Source organism: Gopherus evgoodei, chromosome 1, assembly GCF_007399415.2.
Source record: "Gopherus evgoodei ecotype Sinaloan lineage chromosome 1, rGopEvg1_v1.p, whole genome shotgun sequence".
Taxonomy (NCBI): Eukaryota; Metazoa; Chordata; order Testudines; family Testudinidae; genus Gopherus; species Gopherus evgoodei.
In genome coordinates this window covers 367,406,472-367,424,215 of record NC_044322.1, presented here as the reverse complement: position 1 = coordinate 367,424,215, position 17,744 = coordinate 367,406,472, and the positions used below count along the sequence as shown (strand labels likewise).

The 17,744-nt window shown below is 52.4% G+C and overlaps 1 protein-coding gene across 1 annotated transcript in view; it reads right to left on the bottom strand.

The window, feature by feature from the left end:
• Positions 1-17,744, bottom strand: part of SND1 (staphylococcal nuclease and tudor domain containing 1) — a 545,960-nt gene that overhangs the window by 207,760 nt on the left and 320,456 nt on the right. The gene's annotated exons all lie outside the window — the stretch shown is intronic.

Here is a 17,744-nt window from a genome sequence, read left to right as displayed (position 1 = left end):
GGAGCACAGCGCTTCCCGGTGCGAGGTGGAGAATCTGCTCCAGGGAGCCAAGCCCTGACCCCAGCTCCCAGCCCCAGGCAGATAGTGGGGTCAGCCCCAGCATGCCAGGTAGCAGGGCACATTTGCACTAGGGAGCCCCTTGGGCAGGGAAGGGGAGAGCTGCGTTTCCTGGCAGGGCAGCAGTCAGGTACTCCTGCCTGGCACCCACTCGTACGCCCAGCTGCACGCAGGCTGCGAGCAGGGCTACAGCCCAAGCTGGCAGCAGGGCCAGGGCCCAAACCCCACAAGGCCTGGTGCTGCCCTGCACAGGCTCTTATCTCACTGACAGTGATTCGAGTCCCGGCGCGACCACCTCCCCTCCACCCGCCCAGCAGGACAGGCAGCAGGAAGCTGGGCGGGTGGAGGAGGTCTCCAAGGCCTTGTCTCCACGGAGATGTCCATGGTTTAGCTGCCCTTTGCCTTCCCAGGCCTGGGACTCTTCCATTTGGATCTTTCTGGCTTAGCTCAAATCTCTTCCCAAGAGAGACAAGCTGCATGGAGAAAGGGCAGCTCTTCCCCTAGATCGGGAGGCCTGGGGCTGAGGCTACACTGGGATAACGAACCCGAGTTTGTACGGAAAACCGTTCCTGCATAGACAAGGCCTGAATGCAGCCTTGGAGCTGGGCTCCCGTAGCCTCCTTCCCCAGCTGTCGAGGCTGCTCGGGTCAGGTCTCTGAATCTGCTCTGGCAAGCCAGGGCAACAGCACCGGAGAACCACCCACGTGCCCTACCAGCTGTGGGGCAGCATCTGGGCACGAGTGGCTGATGGTCCTGGGGGAGTCCCTGCTGAATTCAGCCCCAGGAGAGACCAGCCGCTCAGACGATCCATGGAGCACTCAGGGCTGAGCAGATGTCAGTACTGTCTCAGTGTTTCCATGTGCTCCCCCATCTGTCTGTCTCTACCTGACATCTCGTCTCATACTCTGATGGGGAGCTCTCTGGGGCAGGGGCCAGCTTTTCAACAGCACCTAGCACAATACAGGCCCGGCTCCCGGGCGCTATGCTAATGCAAATCATCACTAACAATGCTCAGTTATCTACCTGGCCCCACAGTCTGCGTGCCTGGATCCAGGCAGCTCCCTGTGACCTTGGCATAGCACCTGGCCTTCCTCAAGGAAGGAGCTTGTGTCTCAGGACCTCTGTGCTGCAAGAGCACGCTCTTTCTGTCAGGCTCAGAGCCACCCATGGGTTCCCCTCCCCACCCATCACGCAAGATGCCCTGTTTAAGACACTGCAGCAAGAAGGCAGGTGCCAAAATCCTCTGCGGCTAGCTCCCCTGCCCTAGGCAGTTCCACTAAATCCTGCCTATTTGAGCATTGTTGCAGGTGAATAGGAGAGATGCCAGCTGACCCGGAACACCCAACTCCAGCAACCTCTCACCCCCCACCACCCCCCGTTAAATATAACCTGGTGCTGACGCAGCCCTCGGCAGAGCAGCAAGTGCTTCCCTTTCCCAGGGAATCTTGCCTCAAGTGACTGCCGCACTCTGGCTTGTTGCTATGAGCGGAGCAGGCAGCACTGTACAGAAATGAATGCATATTGGTTAGTGAAAAGTCAGCGTGCCATGAGCAAGGGTCAGAGCGGTGCAGGGGCCCCGAGAGCTTGGTGAAATGCGGCAGCACCACACTAATGCCTGGCACGCTTTCATTAGACAGGCCCAGACATTGAGGGAGGGCTCAGAACGATATTTACAGTAATGAGATTCACGGTTCTTTCAAATGGACCCATCACAGCAGAAACAGCAGGAAGACAGTCTCCTCCCAGCTCACTGCTGCTTTCCTTGATAGAAACCAGAGCAGAGCGGCAGCCTAACTTCCTGGAAAATTCCCACATGCCCAACTTCCCTCTACACCCCAGAACGGAGCAGAGGCAAACAGGACAAACATCCAACAGGTCAGAAAGCACCAGCAGATTAAGACCATTTGCTAAACAGGCTTATATCTCAGGTCATTATTCATAGGCTGGACCTATAATTTGGGAAAGCATTACCTAACTGCTTATCTCAAATCGCTAGCTTATTGACTGATTTTGAACCAGAGGCTTAGCCAATACCTGAGCAATCTGTACATTTCAGACGCAAGACACTGACCGACACGAGCTTCTGATTTATTTCACCCAGGAACAAGAAGCTGTTCCTAAAATAAAACGCAGCCAGGTGGCTTTTTATTTCACTGTGTCCTTAATTTAGAAAAATGGAAGGGAAGGGAAGGGAAAAGCTAGCCACAGCCAAAAAACTTTCTTCCCTTCAGTGAAAGCTTGGATCTAGTTCACTGAAGGGCTGCCTGACCAGACTGCTAAAGAGAGACGTAGATGGAAACTCACTGTATCACAGAAATAAAATCAGTAGGATGTTCCCAAGATCCGGCCCCACTGCTGAATGGCTTGCACTGAAGAAAAGGGCTTACTGGGAAGGGGCAGGGGCATTCAAAATGCCATATTTTATGGCAAAGGTTAGAGCAGAGAGCTCGCTGCTCCAGCTATGGGACTTGAATGTAAATTGGAACCAGCTCCCCGACTCGGAAACTCATTATTTCCAGCGCAGTCAGTGAGCGAACAGAAATGGCTATCTGCATACGTTCCTTAGACCAGAGTGCGAGCAAGGCTGCGATTACACGCCCGCGTTTCACTCTGGGAAAATTAAGTGGCGAGGGGAGAGTGGGAGCAGTGCATACGCTGACAATAGCCGAATCCCGATTGACAACATGCGTCCGCACCTCTCAGACTCTCATTAACAGGACGTGACCTGCAGTTTTTCAGATGTGACCAAAAAAAGAAACCCAGGAGGGACCGGGCAAGTGGAGGCAGCCATAAATCTTTGGAGCGGAGCCTCCAGCCCAGGACAGCAAGAGGTGCTTTGGAAGCGGGATGGCAGATCAGACTTGAAGATGGGAAGAAAGGCGAATATCATGGCCCATCTGGAGCTGCCGATCCCCGGGGTTGCACAAGAAGCGATGACAGCGTCCCAGCATGAGAAGGAGGCAGCTGATGCCAAGCTAGGCAATAACAGTGATTTGCACTCGAATCGTACAGCAGCTCACCAGAGAGGAAGGACGGCCCAATGGTTAGAGTGCTAGCCTAGGATGAGAGATCTGTCTTCAATTTCCTGCTCCACCACTGACTCCCTGTGAGGCCCTGGGTGAGACACTTAATCTCCCTGATATAATAGCACGGAGGGTAAATGCACTGAAGCTTGTGTGACACTCAACTGAAGGGGGCTAGAGAAATAGCTGTGAGGGACCAGAGGGCCTCAGAGTGCGGTACAGACACTGAACTGCATGGGAGCCCAGCTCCCCTGCAAACGGGGCCAGAGTCACATCGGGAGTCAGTGACAGCCTGGATTAGAACCCAGGGTCTTGACTCCAGACACTAGACTACACAGCCTATACTAGCAAGCCGCAGGGGGATGTGGAAGAAGCTGTTCTGGGTTCCCTCGACTCGGACTGGAGGAGTTCTTCAAGGATGACTCGGGACTGTTCCCATTTAGATATTTTCATTGCTGCCCTGGCAAAAGAAGCAGGAATGTGCTAACGAAACGTGCGGACGACCCCACGCTGGTAGGCATCGTCAGTAAAGAGGAGGATCAGAATATCGTACAGGGCGGCCGTGAAGCCTGGCATAATAGCAATGGGATGAAATGTAAGAGCACAAAGTGCAGGGGACTAACAACAAAAATGTCTGTTATAAGCTCAGGGCTCATTGGGTGACAGCCACAGAGGAGAAGAGGCCTTGGCGTGTGGGTTGATCACAGACGACAACAAGCCACCAACATGATGCTGCTGTAAAACAAGTAAAGTGCAATCCTTGTGTGCATTGGATGAGGGAAGTGTTAATGCCATTGGATAAAGCACTGCTGAGCCCTCCTTTGGAATACCATGTATGGTTCATCAGCAATCGGAAAGGTGCAGCTGAGACCTACTAGGATGACCCGGGGAAGGGAGGCCTGTCTTATGAGAGGAGCCTGGGAGAGCTTGGCTTGTTTGGCCTAGCACAAGGCAAGCTGAGAGGGGATCTGACTGCTCTCTACAAATACAGCAGGGGTAGGCACTGATGGGAAATGGAAGAACAGAGTGTTTTGCATTCATTTCCCCCCAGCAGCAAACTGTCCACACACACAGATGAAGCTGTCAGTTCAGTAGGTACCAGTCTTACCAATAACTAAAGCACTCCCAGGTGCCATAAGTTTGAGATTCCAGCTGTGGAACCTGGATCTATTCCACATATCAAGCTCTTGCCACTCTTCAAGGGCTAGAATGCTGGAGCTACTGTCCTTCAGGACAAAGTAAAAGCACAGAGGGATAGAAAGCTGGCTAGATCATTGGGCTCAGCGGGTAGTGATCAATGGCTCCATGGCTAATTGGCAGCCAGTATCAAGTGGAGTGCCCAAGGGTCAGTCCTGGGGCCAGTTTTGTTCAATATCTTCATTAATGATCTGGAGGATGGCAGATGGCGTGGACTGCACCCTCAGCAAATTTGCAGATGACACTAAACTGGGAGGAGTGGTAGATATGCTGGAGGGTAGGGATAGGATACAGAGGGACCTAGACAAATTAGAGTATTGGACCAAAAGAAATCTGATGAGGTTCAACAAAGACAAGTGCAGAGTCCTGTACTTAGGACAGAAGAGTCCCATGCACTGCTAGGGACTGAATGGCTAGGCAGCAGTTCTGCAGAAAAGGACCTAGAGGTTACAGCAGACGAGGAGCTGGATATGAGTCGACAATGTGCCCTTGTTTTCAAGGAGGCTAACGGCATTTGGAGCTGTATAAGTAGGGGCATTGCCTGCAGATCGAGGGATGTGATCATTCCCCTCTATTCGACACTGGTGAGGCCTCATCTGGAATACTGTGTCCAGTTTTGGACCCCACACTACAAGAAGGATGTGGAAAAATTGGAAAGAGTCCAGTGGAGGGCAACAAAAATGATTAGGGGGCTGGAGCACATGACTTATGAGGAGAGCTGAGGGAACTGGGATTGTTTAGTCTGCAGAAGAGAAGAATGAGGGGGGATTTGATAGCTGCTTTCAACTACCTGAAAGGGGGGTTCCAAAGAGGATGGAACCTGCTTTGAGCAGGGGGTTGGACTAGATCCCTACTGAGGTCCCTTCCAGCCCTGATATTCTATGATCCTACAATCCGCTCCCTTTACACTCTGCTCGCCATGCACCCTGCAACACTGGCCATTGTAACCGTTTTCCTCCACAGCTTGGCTCCGAGATGCAGAGAAGAGCGGCTGAGAAGGGCATTTAGAGGAGCCACAGACGGGGCTCCAGTTTGTTTGCCATCTGCCTGGCACGCAATTCCAATAGGAACCTGAGGCCGAACCAGGCACGCAGGCCGGTTAAAGCCCTGCCACTTCCTGGGGCAGCACAGGTTTTATCGCCGTTTCTTGGTGCCGTAATGGAGGCTCAGACCACATCACTTCTCTCTGTGTAACTCTCTTTATCCCGAGACGGCCTAGAGTTCAGTATTGTGGCCATGGAGGAACTTACAGGAGAGGGTCAGAGAAGCACTAAAGAAAGGAAAAGGTGGGAGGAGCTGATGAGCCAGAGGAACAGCGGACGCTGCTCCAGGTGGCAGGAGCTGCAGAGAAGCCTCTTGTGCCATGCAGTGAGACTGACTCAGGGCAGAGAGAAGGGCCAGGACTCAGCGGAGCAGACAGAGAAACGCAGCTAAGTTCCACATGGGTTTAGAATCAGAGGCCCATTTGCCTCAAATCTGAACTCGGGGCCTAGGCCGTGAACTTTGCAAGGGCTTTTCACAGGATGCTCAGGCTTCATTAGCAAGCCCAGAGAGATGCAATGCGTTCTGACTGTGCAGCGAGGACTGACACACCTGTGCCCCATCCCGGGAAACAACGTGTGCCTGGCACCCAGACGAACTGCCTCACTCAGGGGAACATTGTGCATCTGCTGGGAAAGGAGGGGGACCTGGTCTCCAAGAGTCACTGGATCGTTTTATTCATACTTCGCAGGCCCCGAGCATCTGTTGGGCAGACAGACACGGGGAGGCAGAGCGACTGGCCTGCTGTTGCGTGGTGAGTCAACACCCAGACCCCTGGTCTACCCACGAGGCGAATTCCAAAGCTGGGGAAGTGTAATTCTAATCTACACTCCACTGCGGCCAAGAGACGGAGGAGCCAAGATCCCAGGCTGCCAATGGCACATTCCAAAACCCCTCTGTACTTTGTCGCTTGTGCATGTTGGGGTCTTGATTTTCCAATCTGTATCTGCCTTTCATCTTCCTTTAGGGTTTTACCCTGTCTCACGGAGTCCCTAGGCGCTGCTCTGGAACTGCTCCCCATAAAGCCAGGCAGGACTTCTGGGAGCCTCCTCTCCCTTGGAGCAGACTGTCTGCAGGGCAAGAAGCTCACACGGATTCACCTCCTGGGTCTCTCCTTGGAGCATTCAGCATATGCCCCTCTGTGTGCTTCCCACAGCAAGTTCACCCAGGTGGGGTCCTGGAGAAGCCACAGGGTCCTGCACCCCCACTTCACAGTCAGACGTGACTCTCAGCCAGCCAGTAAAACAGAGGTTTATTCGATGACAGGAACACAATCTAAAACAGAGCTTGTAGGTACAGCGGGTCCATTCTGGGGCCCAGCAAGGCAGACCTCCACGTCTGCCCTCACTTCCCGTCCCCAGCCAGCTCCCAACTGAAACCCCCTCCAGCCCCTCCTCTCTGCTCAGTTCCCTTCCCAGGCCAGGAGGTCACCTGACTTCTCTGTTCTCCCACACATTAGCATCCCTTGCAGGGGGAAGGGCCTGCCCATTAGTTGCCAGGAGACAGAGGGTCAGCCAGAAACTGAGGCACCCACACAGTATTCAGGGCAAACATTAAGAACAGTCCCACTTCATCACACCCAGCAGCCCATCACCATAGTATCTGGCCTAAAGCTGGATAAAAGTTTTCAGCAAACAGTAAATTTGTCAAAAAATGCATTTTGAGGGGCACTAAAACTATTCACAAATTTGGGTCAAGTTTAGCAAATAGCTTTAACTGAAACACACTGAAAAAGATTCAGAAATGCCCATTCAAATCAACATTTTCGTTTTGAAATGTCATTTCCACTTGCCATTTCACTCCAAATGTTTTGTTCAAACACCAATAAATTATTTTGGTGTTTTTATTTCAGGAAGAAGAAACTTGAAAAAATTCAATTTTGGGTGAAAACAAATGGAATTTCCAGTTTGCACGCACACAAGTACATTTTTGTTCAGCTCGACTCAGACTGCCCGGATCCTGCCTTTGAAAGAATGAAGCTTCAGGCAGAAGTAACAAGTAAAGTGCTCTGAAATCCGCTCTGAAGGACCACGTACTGGAAGTCACCTTTTTGACCCAGCACTACACAGAGGATGAAATGCTTAGATAACCCTAAACCACACCTCCTTGTTGTTCTTGACTAGAGCAAGCCTCTGCTTCCAGCTATGCCAGCCTTAAAACACATGCCTGGAAACTTATTTCACAGCTGTGCAGTCAAGAAGTTAACACAACACATGTAACCACAATCTGGAAGCAAAGAAAAAAATTCGTTACCCAACTATTAACCACTTAGGTTTAACGTATGCAAATCTAAAACAGAAGCTGCTAATGAAGGCTACTAATTACTGGTAATCACCATACAGTCACAGTTTGATTAACTTACAGAAAAAATGAGCTGGAAAACAGAAAAAAGTCCCACCGTGGGCTGAACTTTCCTGCTACTCCCCAAAAGTGAGAGGGGGAGTTTAAAGTCCCCACATTTCCCAGCTTCGCTTAGGAGAGCGGTTCTAGCAGCTCAGGCGAGCGGATCCTGCCTGGAACACAAGACTCTGCTGACTGGCAAGCGCAAGCCAGCTGCCATCAACAACCAAAATAAGCAGCAGTGTTCAAATATTCTGAGAATGACCTTAAAATCCACACATATTTGCATAGCACAAAGCAGGCTCCTCTCCGAGAGGGTAAGAGACAGGCAAGCGCCGATCGTTAATGTGGAATAATAAGTGGAGAGTGGCAATTATTGCATGGTAAGCCATAGAGTCATCAGCAGCAGGCTGACACCAAAGTGACAGATTACAACTCATTTCCCAAAGCTTCCGTTAGGACAGCTTTCAAAGTCTTATTTATTTTCGGCTTCGCGGTGCAGACGTTAATGGAGAGGGAACAGCACTGTTCATAAATCGCACTCCAGTAAGGGGGTCAGGGATCCAAGAGGGCACACAAATAAAGGGCATTTTTAACAGGCGGACTGTTAGCGGGGATTCAGGCTGGTTCGATTTCCTTATGTCGAGGTTACAGCAATCAAAGCTCCACACATCCTAAACCCACCTGGGCTCCCGTGCTACAGCAAACCTTCCCCCAGGACTTGCGGCACTCACGCAAATCCTGCAGCACGCTGCATGTTCCTCAGCGGCTGTCAGGAAATTCAAGAACAGTGGGACTGGTTTGGTTTTTTAAAACCAAATGAGATATGGACGAGAGCAACACCATCAGCACCACATTCCTGGGGTTATGTTAATATTAAACATCCACATTACACTGGTCCCAGCTTTTCACTGGGCCGCAGATTTGTATACTCATGGGGCTACATGGAAAGAATAGCTGTCAGGGAAGGACGCCGGCTCAGATGTGAGCCAAATGTGCCTCTGATTGGGGTCTAAATTAATTGTATCCACTCAGGTAAAAGACATGGCCATCACTGAAGGTAGATCAATGAAAGCCTCTGCTCAGTATGCAGCAGCAATCCAAAAAAACTAACAAGCAGTTTAGCTAGCGAAGGAACAGGACACAGACTATCCTATACATAATGGTGTGGTTCCAGTCACCCCATGTCCAAAACACTGCAGAGCCAGGGGTTCAGAGACTGATGGGAATGATCAGCGAACTGGAGAAATCTCTGCTCAGAGGGGACACTGAAACAAACAGGAATGTTTATCTCAGAGGGGAGATCTGGGGGGGGGGGGGTTGGAATCTGATCATCTATAAAATAGTGAATGGGAGAGAGAAGGGAGATCAGGACTTCCATCCACTCCATCTCATCCACAACAGCCAGGCGACTCTCAATGACTCAGAGAGGTGGCAAAATTCAAGCAGACTGATGAAGGGCAATATTTTTTTAGATGACAGAGCCTATGGAACTCTCTACCACAATATGTCACAGAAGCCAAGAAATCTGCAGGATTCAAAGGGACAGGACATGCATGAAGATACTAAGAACAGCCAGAGTTACCCGAGTTTGTTTACAAGAGCTTGGGAAGCACTATAAACCCTCCTGCTGCAGGGCAGCAGCCAAACTAAGGCTGGTCTGGGGGCAAGGGGAGGAGAGAGAATCAATCTAAGTTACACAACATCAGCTACATGAATAGTGCAGCTGAATTCGACGTACTTAGATCTACTTACCGTGGTGTCTTCACTGCGGCAGGTTGACTGGTGACGCTCCAGCGACTCTGCCTACGTGTCTCGCTCCGCTCCGGTGGAGTACCGAGTCAACAGGAGAGCGCTCACCAGTCGTTTTATCGTGTCTTCACTAGGCAGGATAAATCGACCCCCGCTGGGTCGATCGCTCCAGAGGTAAGTATAGACGTGCCTCAACTATTGGGGGTCAGGAGGAAACTTTTCCAGTGCAGGCTCTCTCATCACTGCCCACTCGGGGGCCTCTTGCACCTCTCTCTGAAGCTGCTGGCACTGGCCGCTGGTGGAGCCACGTGGCTGGGCTGGAGTCTTGACCTGACGCCTTCGGGCACTTACTATACTTCTGTATATTGGAGGCATCCATGACCAAGTCCACAGAAGGGGCCAGTGATATAGAGGAGATCCCTATGCAAACACAGCACAGTGCCTAGTACGCTGGGGTCTGAGGGGCTCTCTGCACATCTGTCACCAGGGGGGGCGGGGGGATCTCAATTGCTCCCCTCTGCCCATCAGGACTGATGGAGGCCTCCCAGGAGTGGATGGAGTTATGACACCACCACCAGTCCCAGGAGCACACTGCACATCCAGGCTAGTTTTACTGGCTGATCATGTCTGATCACCCCTCTGCCCCGGGGGAGCTGGAGCTGCTCTAGTGAACCAGATGTCTGGAGAATTCAGGAAGGCGGATTTCTCTTGGTTTACCCTCACCCAGGAGCATGACTGAGGGTATGAGTGGGCAGGGGTGGGGGCGATAGGCGGTGCACACGATCTGGCCTGTACTTAAAAGCAGGACTTTGAGCACTTTGGGAAAGTATCTGACCTGCTGTACCCTTCTCTCCAGGCCTGGGAAGACGGGTGCGTTCTCGCTGTGCCAGCCAGCTGACCCAGGAGGCAGACCCAGCTGCATACACAGCACTCACACTTCAAGGCAACCCCGGAGGCTGGCTTGGCATGGTTCTCAGGTGCTGGAGACTGGGCTTTCCATGCGGGGGCGTGATGCTGAGAGCCAAGGCGAGCAGAGAATTCCCAGAGACTGAAATGCAGAGCATCAGGCATCCTCTCTCTGCCTGGAAACTCCCAAGTCTGGGCTGCTGGTGATGGCATTAAGTGCTGCACCTCAACGTTCTTCCTGCACCTGGTACAACTCTGACGTGTCCTCACTGTAAACCCAGCAGGGACAGAGTTGCTGTGGAGCAAAGGCAGCCAGCCCCGTTGCAAGCACTGCTCAGCCAGCAGCAGAGCAGGCCAGGCTGCTCCAACGCCCATGTGCAGGCAGCAGTCTGGGCCACGGGGACTCCCCTGCACCAGGAGGGAAGCAGCGTGATGGGAAAGCCAACAGCCAAACATCCGCTGGGCACCAGTTTAGCTGCAGTGCCAGTTCAGCACAGGACTGCTCAGTGCTGGTGGCTCCGCACTGGGCTCCCAAAGCCTTTGAGAAGGGAGGAAGAGGGGAAGCTGCTCTAAGGATCCACCCAGCTTTCTAGCTAAATCTGTTCCCACGTGGGCCTATGCCAAGCCAGACACTGGGTTCCTCCCTCACGTTGTGCTCTGCACCTTCTGAAGGAGACAAGCAAAGACCTTCCCTCCCCCTCAGCATCCATTTGCTCCCGCGGGCCCTGCAGGAAAGCATGCTGCGGTGGCTTCCTTCTTAGGAACACAAATGTTCCCAAACTGGGTCAGACCAGTCATTCATCTCTGACAATGCCCCATACGAGATGCTTTAGACTCTTAGAAGAAGGTGAACAGTCAACGGACAGGCAATAATCTACCCCGGGAGAGTCCCCCCCAACCCCTCCAAAACTTGGTTCGAATTGACCATTGTTACTCTGGCTAGGCTTGGTACCCATATAATGTCCAACTCCCTTGGATTCTTGCCAAACTCTTGGTCGCGGTGACATCATGTGGCAGTGAGCTCCACAGACGAGTGGCACATAGTGTGAAAAAAACCATGCTCTCTGATCCGTTCTGAATTTGCCCCCTTTTGGTTTCATTGCATGTCCCCTTGTTCTTGTGTCATGAGACGGGGAGAAGAGAAGCTCCCAATCTCCTTTCTCCAGACCAGTCAGTATTTTATGGACATATGTCCCCTCTTATTCGACTCCTCTCTGAGGTAATAGCCTCAATCTTTTTAGTCTCTGTCAAGAGGAGAGTGTCGCCAGGCCCTTGATCACTCTGGTCACTGTCTCTGAAGCCCCCTAGCTCTGCACCATCCTTTGAAGATGCGGTGGCCAGTGCCGCACAGAATAAACTCACCACTGGCTTACGGAATGGGATAATAGTCTCTCTAATCTCCATCCCATTCCTTACACATCCTCTCCCCCTCCACAGCCCGTTCACTCTGCCTCTCCACATCTGACACACCCGGGAGCAGCTGCCACCCCAGCTGAGGCCCTGACTCAGAAATTGAAGTAGCTGGAGAAAGTAGGGGAAGAGAAAGAAAAGAAGGGCTCAAACCCAAGAACGTGCCAGCAGTAAGATGGGAAAACTCCTGCAGCCAATGCTGGGCTCATTCGAAGGCAGAGGAAGAGCAATCAGAGCTCCTAGATCACCAGAGGAGGGAAACCCTATAGACTCTTAAGGATACTGGGGGGAGTAATGAAGGGTTTGGGGGCCCTCAGAACTCAGGCCCCTCTGGGGAGAATTTGCTACTGGGGATGGACTCAGGATTGAGGCACTGGAGTGAGGACCGTCTCTCCTACAGGTTCCTGTGTGACCCTGGGCCAGTCACATCCCCTCTGGCCTTCGGCCTCACCATCAGCATTGCAGGGATAACAGCCCTTCATCTGTCCGGTCTAGTTACCCTGTAAACTCTTTGGGGCATCTGTACAGTACCTACCACAGGGACTCTCCATCCCGCCGGAGGCCCCAGCGCCATTTTGACACAAACAAATGACAGCAAGAGTGAATTCCAGACCAGACTGACATGCGGAGGGGGCTGCAAGGCGGTTTCGACCCAGGACCGCTCTGGATTGCGTGCGATTAGGAGACCGCGCCTTGCGGTAGGTAACCCATCAGTCAGATGGAGAAGCAATTAGGCAGAGCTCTGTTTTACACTGCTCCCCAGCGCTTAGCTTGAGACTTGGTGACAACACACGTCCATCTCCGATAAGGCCTTCATTCAGAACCGCCTTGTGCCCCCAGACACGCTCAGCTGCATTGTGTCCTCGGCCAAAGGTGGCTCCCAGCACAAGCCTATTCACGCCGGAGAAGGTATTGCTGCACAGAGCAAGACTCAAGGACATATAGATTTTCCAGCACAGATGGCACTAACGCATGACACCACATGCAATTAAAAACCACGTGTGCAGACACTGCCACCGTCCTCCTGCTGCCAGTCCCGGAGTAAGGACACGCGAGCAGGCCAGGAAACCAGGTGCACTGCGCTGGGATCCAGTTGCAGTCAGTCCGCACTTCACTAATCCAGCCATAACTTGTTACAGGAGTGGGCGGGTGAGATGCTGTGGCCTGCGTTGTGCAGGAGGTCGGACTACACGATCATAATGGTCCCTTCGGACCTTAAAGTCTATGGTTCCATGATTCTATAGGCAGCACTAATCATCTTGCATTGACACAGCACCTTTCAGCCCCACGGATCCCAAAGCACTTTGCAAATATCCATCCCCACCTGGATGGCAGCCACTTCTGGGGCGGGACGCGGCAGCTGTGTAAAGCACAGTTTTCGGCTAGGATTTAAGGGTGACTCTTGAACCCAACTAAAACGCCAGGGGAAATGTAGGGGGACAGGCCAACCCACATAACACTCCCCCAGGTCCCAAGTTCAGGGCTAGAGGAGCCTCAGCAGCACCTGCGTTTTATGCTGCATCCCAAAAATGCAGCACAGCAACCCAAAAGCACTAGGCTTGGGGCAGCACTACCTCCTACTGGAAGGACACAGCCTGCGGAGTCACCAGCTGCATATTGCTAAAAACACTCCGTGCCAGGGCTAATCCAGCTGAGGGCCATCAGCACTGCTCCTCCACCGCGGACCTGGATCAGCCTGTCTGAGGCAGGGCTCCCCACTCACCCCACGCACACAGCTTGGGCGCTTGGATTGTCAATATATCCCTAGCCCAGAGAGGCCAGGAGCAAAGATCCTGGTGTGACAAATCTCCACATCAGGCACAGCAGGAGAGCCAGGCCCATGGGGCGCATGGCTGTGGGTACACCCCAACCCCCAACCCAGCCTGGACAGGAGGGACCTAGAAATGTCAGGGTTAATCTCAGCTCATTTAAAAGAGCATTTCTAGCCCTTTTCTGTGCAAAGCGCCTTGAAAATCACGCAACCACAGACCAGCCAGCCTCACTTCGATACCCAGAAAGATACTGAACAACGAACAAACAATCAACGTGTAAGCACCTGGAGGACAACAGGGTGATAAGGAACAGCCAGCGTGGATCTGTCAAGAACAAATCATGCCAAACCAACCTCATTTCTTTTTTTGAGAAGGTTACTGGCCTAGTGGATGCGAGGAGGGGAAAGCAGTAGCCGTGGGACAGCTTGATGTGAGTAAGGCTTTTGACACTCTCAAAAGCAAACCAGGGAAACGCAGTCTAGATGAAAAGGCGGGTGCACAACGGGTTGAACGCATGTACTCAAAGAGTAGCTATCGCTGGTCCACCGTCAAACAGAGGATGTATCTGGTGGGGTCCCACAGGTGTCAGTCCTGGGTCTGGGACTATTCAGTATTTTCATTCATGACTTGGATACTGCAGTGGAGAGTAGGCTGATCAAACGTGCAGATGGCACCAAGCTAGGAGGGGCTGCAAGCACTTTGCAGGGCAGGATTTGAATTCAAAATGACCTTGACAAATTGGTCTGAAATCAACAAGAGGAAATTCAGTAAGGACAGATGCAAACTATTACCCTTAGGAAGGAAAACTCAAAGGCACAACTCCAGACTGAGGACTACCTGGCTAGGTGGCAGCTCTGCTGGAAAGGAGCTGGGGGTTCTAGTGGATCACAGATTTAATGCAAGTCAACAATCCGATGTAATTGCAGAAAAAGGCTGGTATCATTCTGGGGTGTGGTAACAGGACTTCGTATGTCAGACACAGAAGGTGACTGTCCCACTCTTCTCAACACAGTTGAGGCCTCAGCTGGATACTTTGTCCAGCTCTGGGTGAAACACTTTAGGAAAGATGTGGACACACTGGAGAGAGTCCACAGGAGAGCAGCAAAAACGATCAAAGGTTCAGAAAACCTGACCTACAAGGAGAGGTTGGAAACCCTGGGCATGTCTAGTCTTGAGAAAAGAGTGAGGGAACCTGAGAACAGTTTTCACATGTTACAGCCTGGTATTAAAAAGGACAGGAATCTCTGTGCCCACTGATGCTAGGACAAGGAGCAATGGGCTTCATCTGCAGCAAGGGAGAGTTAGGTTCGATATTAGGAGAAATTTTCTAACTCTCTGGGTAGTTAAGCCCTGGAGCAGGCTCCCAAGGGCAGATGTGGCTGGACAAACCTGTCAAGGCCAGGTTAGGATTACCTGGTGCTGCCTCAGCACAAGGGGCTGGACGACATGACCTCTCCTGGTCCCTTGCAGCCCCCCTTTTCCAGGACTGTGTGACAGTGTGATTGAAGCAAGTGCACTGCTGGGACTGGGAGCTGCTCGACATCATGGGTTTGTCATTCACCTCAGTCCAAAGGCACCCAGCATCTGCCTTCAGGATCCAGGAAATCCAGACCCTCCGTTCTGGGATGTGACATCCTGGCCAAGGAATGGCTGATGACAGCGCAGCTCCGGGGCTGCAGCTGATTTACTTGGGCCCCCACAAGCTTTGTCCCAGTCACACCAGGCTCCCTTGCTACCTGCCTGTGGACAAGAGAGGCAGCCTGGTCTCGCAGGCTGACAGCAGCCTACTTCTGCATTGGGATACCAGCCTCGACAGTACCCCTGCCCCCCGCCAGCCGGTTTAGTAATGGGACCTTGCCACTAGCACAGAGCGCTGGGAGGAACAAGTCTTGGCCCTGCTAGGTGTGTTGCTAGAACGTCACTGTGACAGGATGGGCCTGGGAGAAGGCAGGTTCCAGTGTTAACCCTTCAAACCCTCACAGTCCATGCTGACTGCAGACTGGACCCCAGGGAAGGCCCGGGGCTCGCTCTCTCCTTCAGAGGGAGACGCGTTGCTCAGGAAAAGCCGGCGTTTCATTTGAATGCCTGAGCACTAGCACAGAAGGCTCTGCAGGAAGCGAATCCATCCCGCTGTGTGCACTGCTGGCTCCTTCAGCTCCAGACCTGCTGAGTTTCTCCAAGAGACGGTTCAGAGGAGAAGTGACCCCAAAGGACCTGGCTGGGGAAAAGAGGACAGCAGAAGGCTCTTCTCTCCAGCAGACAAAGGATCGGGAGCCAATGGCTGGACGCTGTCCTTAGACAAACATCCTGGAAATACGGTGTAAATTTTTAGCCTGGAGGAGAATTAGCCATTGGACCATGGGGATGAGGGGATTCTCAAGCACCTATAGTCTTGAAATAAAGATCGTGTGTCTCTTTATAAAAGACACTGGTTCATTCAGGAATTCCCGTGGCAAGGCTCTCTAGTCTGTGTGATGGAGGTGGTCACACTGGATGCTCAGAATGGTCCCTGCCGGCCTTAACATCCACTTCCAGGACCATGAAATCATTCCTTTTGGAACACCCGACACTCCTTGGCAAGATACACGATCCTTCGCAGGGCGGGAGTCTCTGCCTTCCTAAGCTGATTGCACCACTGGCCAGCTAGATTGTGTGCAGCATCACAGCGGTGGGTTCAGTACGTCTCCACATCGACACTCAGATGCTTTCCTGACTCGATGCCTCCCTCTCTCACTGCTGACCCTGCACTGATCTGTCGGCCCCTCTGCCTGGCATAGCAAGCTGCTCACCCACATGGCCAGTTACTGCAGTGTTATCCCCACTGTACAGCTGGGAACCGAGATGCCATGTGACCTGCCCAAAGTCTGGGGCAAGGCAGAGCAGGGACTCGAACCCAATTCTCCCGAGTCACAGGCTCATCCCCTAACCACTGGACCATTATCCTTTCCTGGACAAACAGCAGGGTTCCGGAGTTAAATGCACCTGGAACGCACACAGCCCCCTGAGCAGCCAAGGGCATGGGATGGGAATACGAAGGGTGGATGGGTCTACTGGAGAGATGACAGAGTAACTCAAACCAGAGCTGCACATTGCACGGCTGCTTAGGGGTTGGGGCACCGAGACAAGAATCTGGCTACTTAACCCACCTTTCCAGCTAGCCCAGAACCAGCCTTCACTACAGCACTGAGGGAAATTTCAGAGCAAGTGCCTGAGAAGGGGAGGAACAAGAACCCTCTCCATTCCCTACCAGTTACAGCGCTGGGAGCAGACAGCCGCAGAGACAGGGCTTCCAGCTGCATCTCCAGAGAGGCAGCCACTACCTCCCAGCTGGCCAGCCCCCTCCCTGCTCACCGCCAGGCCAGCATCATGCCATCTCCCATTACTAGCATGTTAACATTCCCAGTGGTTAATTATCTCTGATCTGAAGGGAAATTATGCATAAATACAGTGAAGAAAAATATAACCACAACTCCCCTTTTATGCGCAAGGCTGCCAATTATGCAAAATTATGCAAGGACTTTTCGCAAGGAGAGGTGGTTTTCAGTGGCTGGGCTTACAGGAGACTGCTCTCTGCCCCGTAACGGGCTGCACATTGCTTAACGGGAGAAGCAAGTGAACACGGATTTGTCTTACATGATTTAAATTATTTAGTAAATTACTCCCGAGCTGAGGGACGGTGCTTCCGCCCTTCTCCCTGAGCAAGGGAGATGGAAGCAGAACGCCATCAGCTAGCCCGTCTTCCCCACAGCAGAGCCAGCCGGTATGAAGACCAGACAGGTGAGGGAAGCAGAGGGACACTTCATATGCAGCAGCACTAACAGGCAGCAACACGGTTCCATCGGCTGGAAATCTTTCCTATTACCAAGGGCTGCGTTTAACGAATGGAAGTTAATTTGGAGCTGCTAAGTGGTGTTGTCAAGGGGGCAGTGAGGAATGTTCAGGTGCGCAGCGCCGTGATGTGCTCATCTGAGCGGTGTCAGGTGACAACGTGCTCAGTCTAACCTCAGACCTGCTGGCGCGAGCCAAGGATTAACTCAGCTGCCCCTAGCCGGAGCAGCATTGGGCTCATCGACAGGACTGAAGACCCCGAAACACAAGTCAGGTACAATACTAAGGAGTGAATGTTTAATTGTTCGTTTAAAGGCGGCAGCAAGTGTTTGACAAGCAGCTGCCGCCTCCTGGAAAACGTGGATTGTTCTATTTCTAGTCTGTTCTGCTGCTATCGCCAGGGGACCTGCCTCCAAAC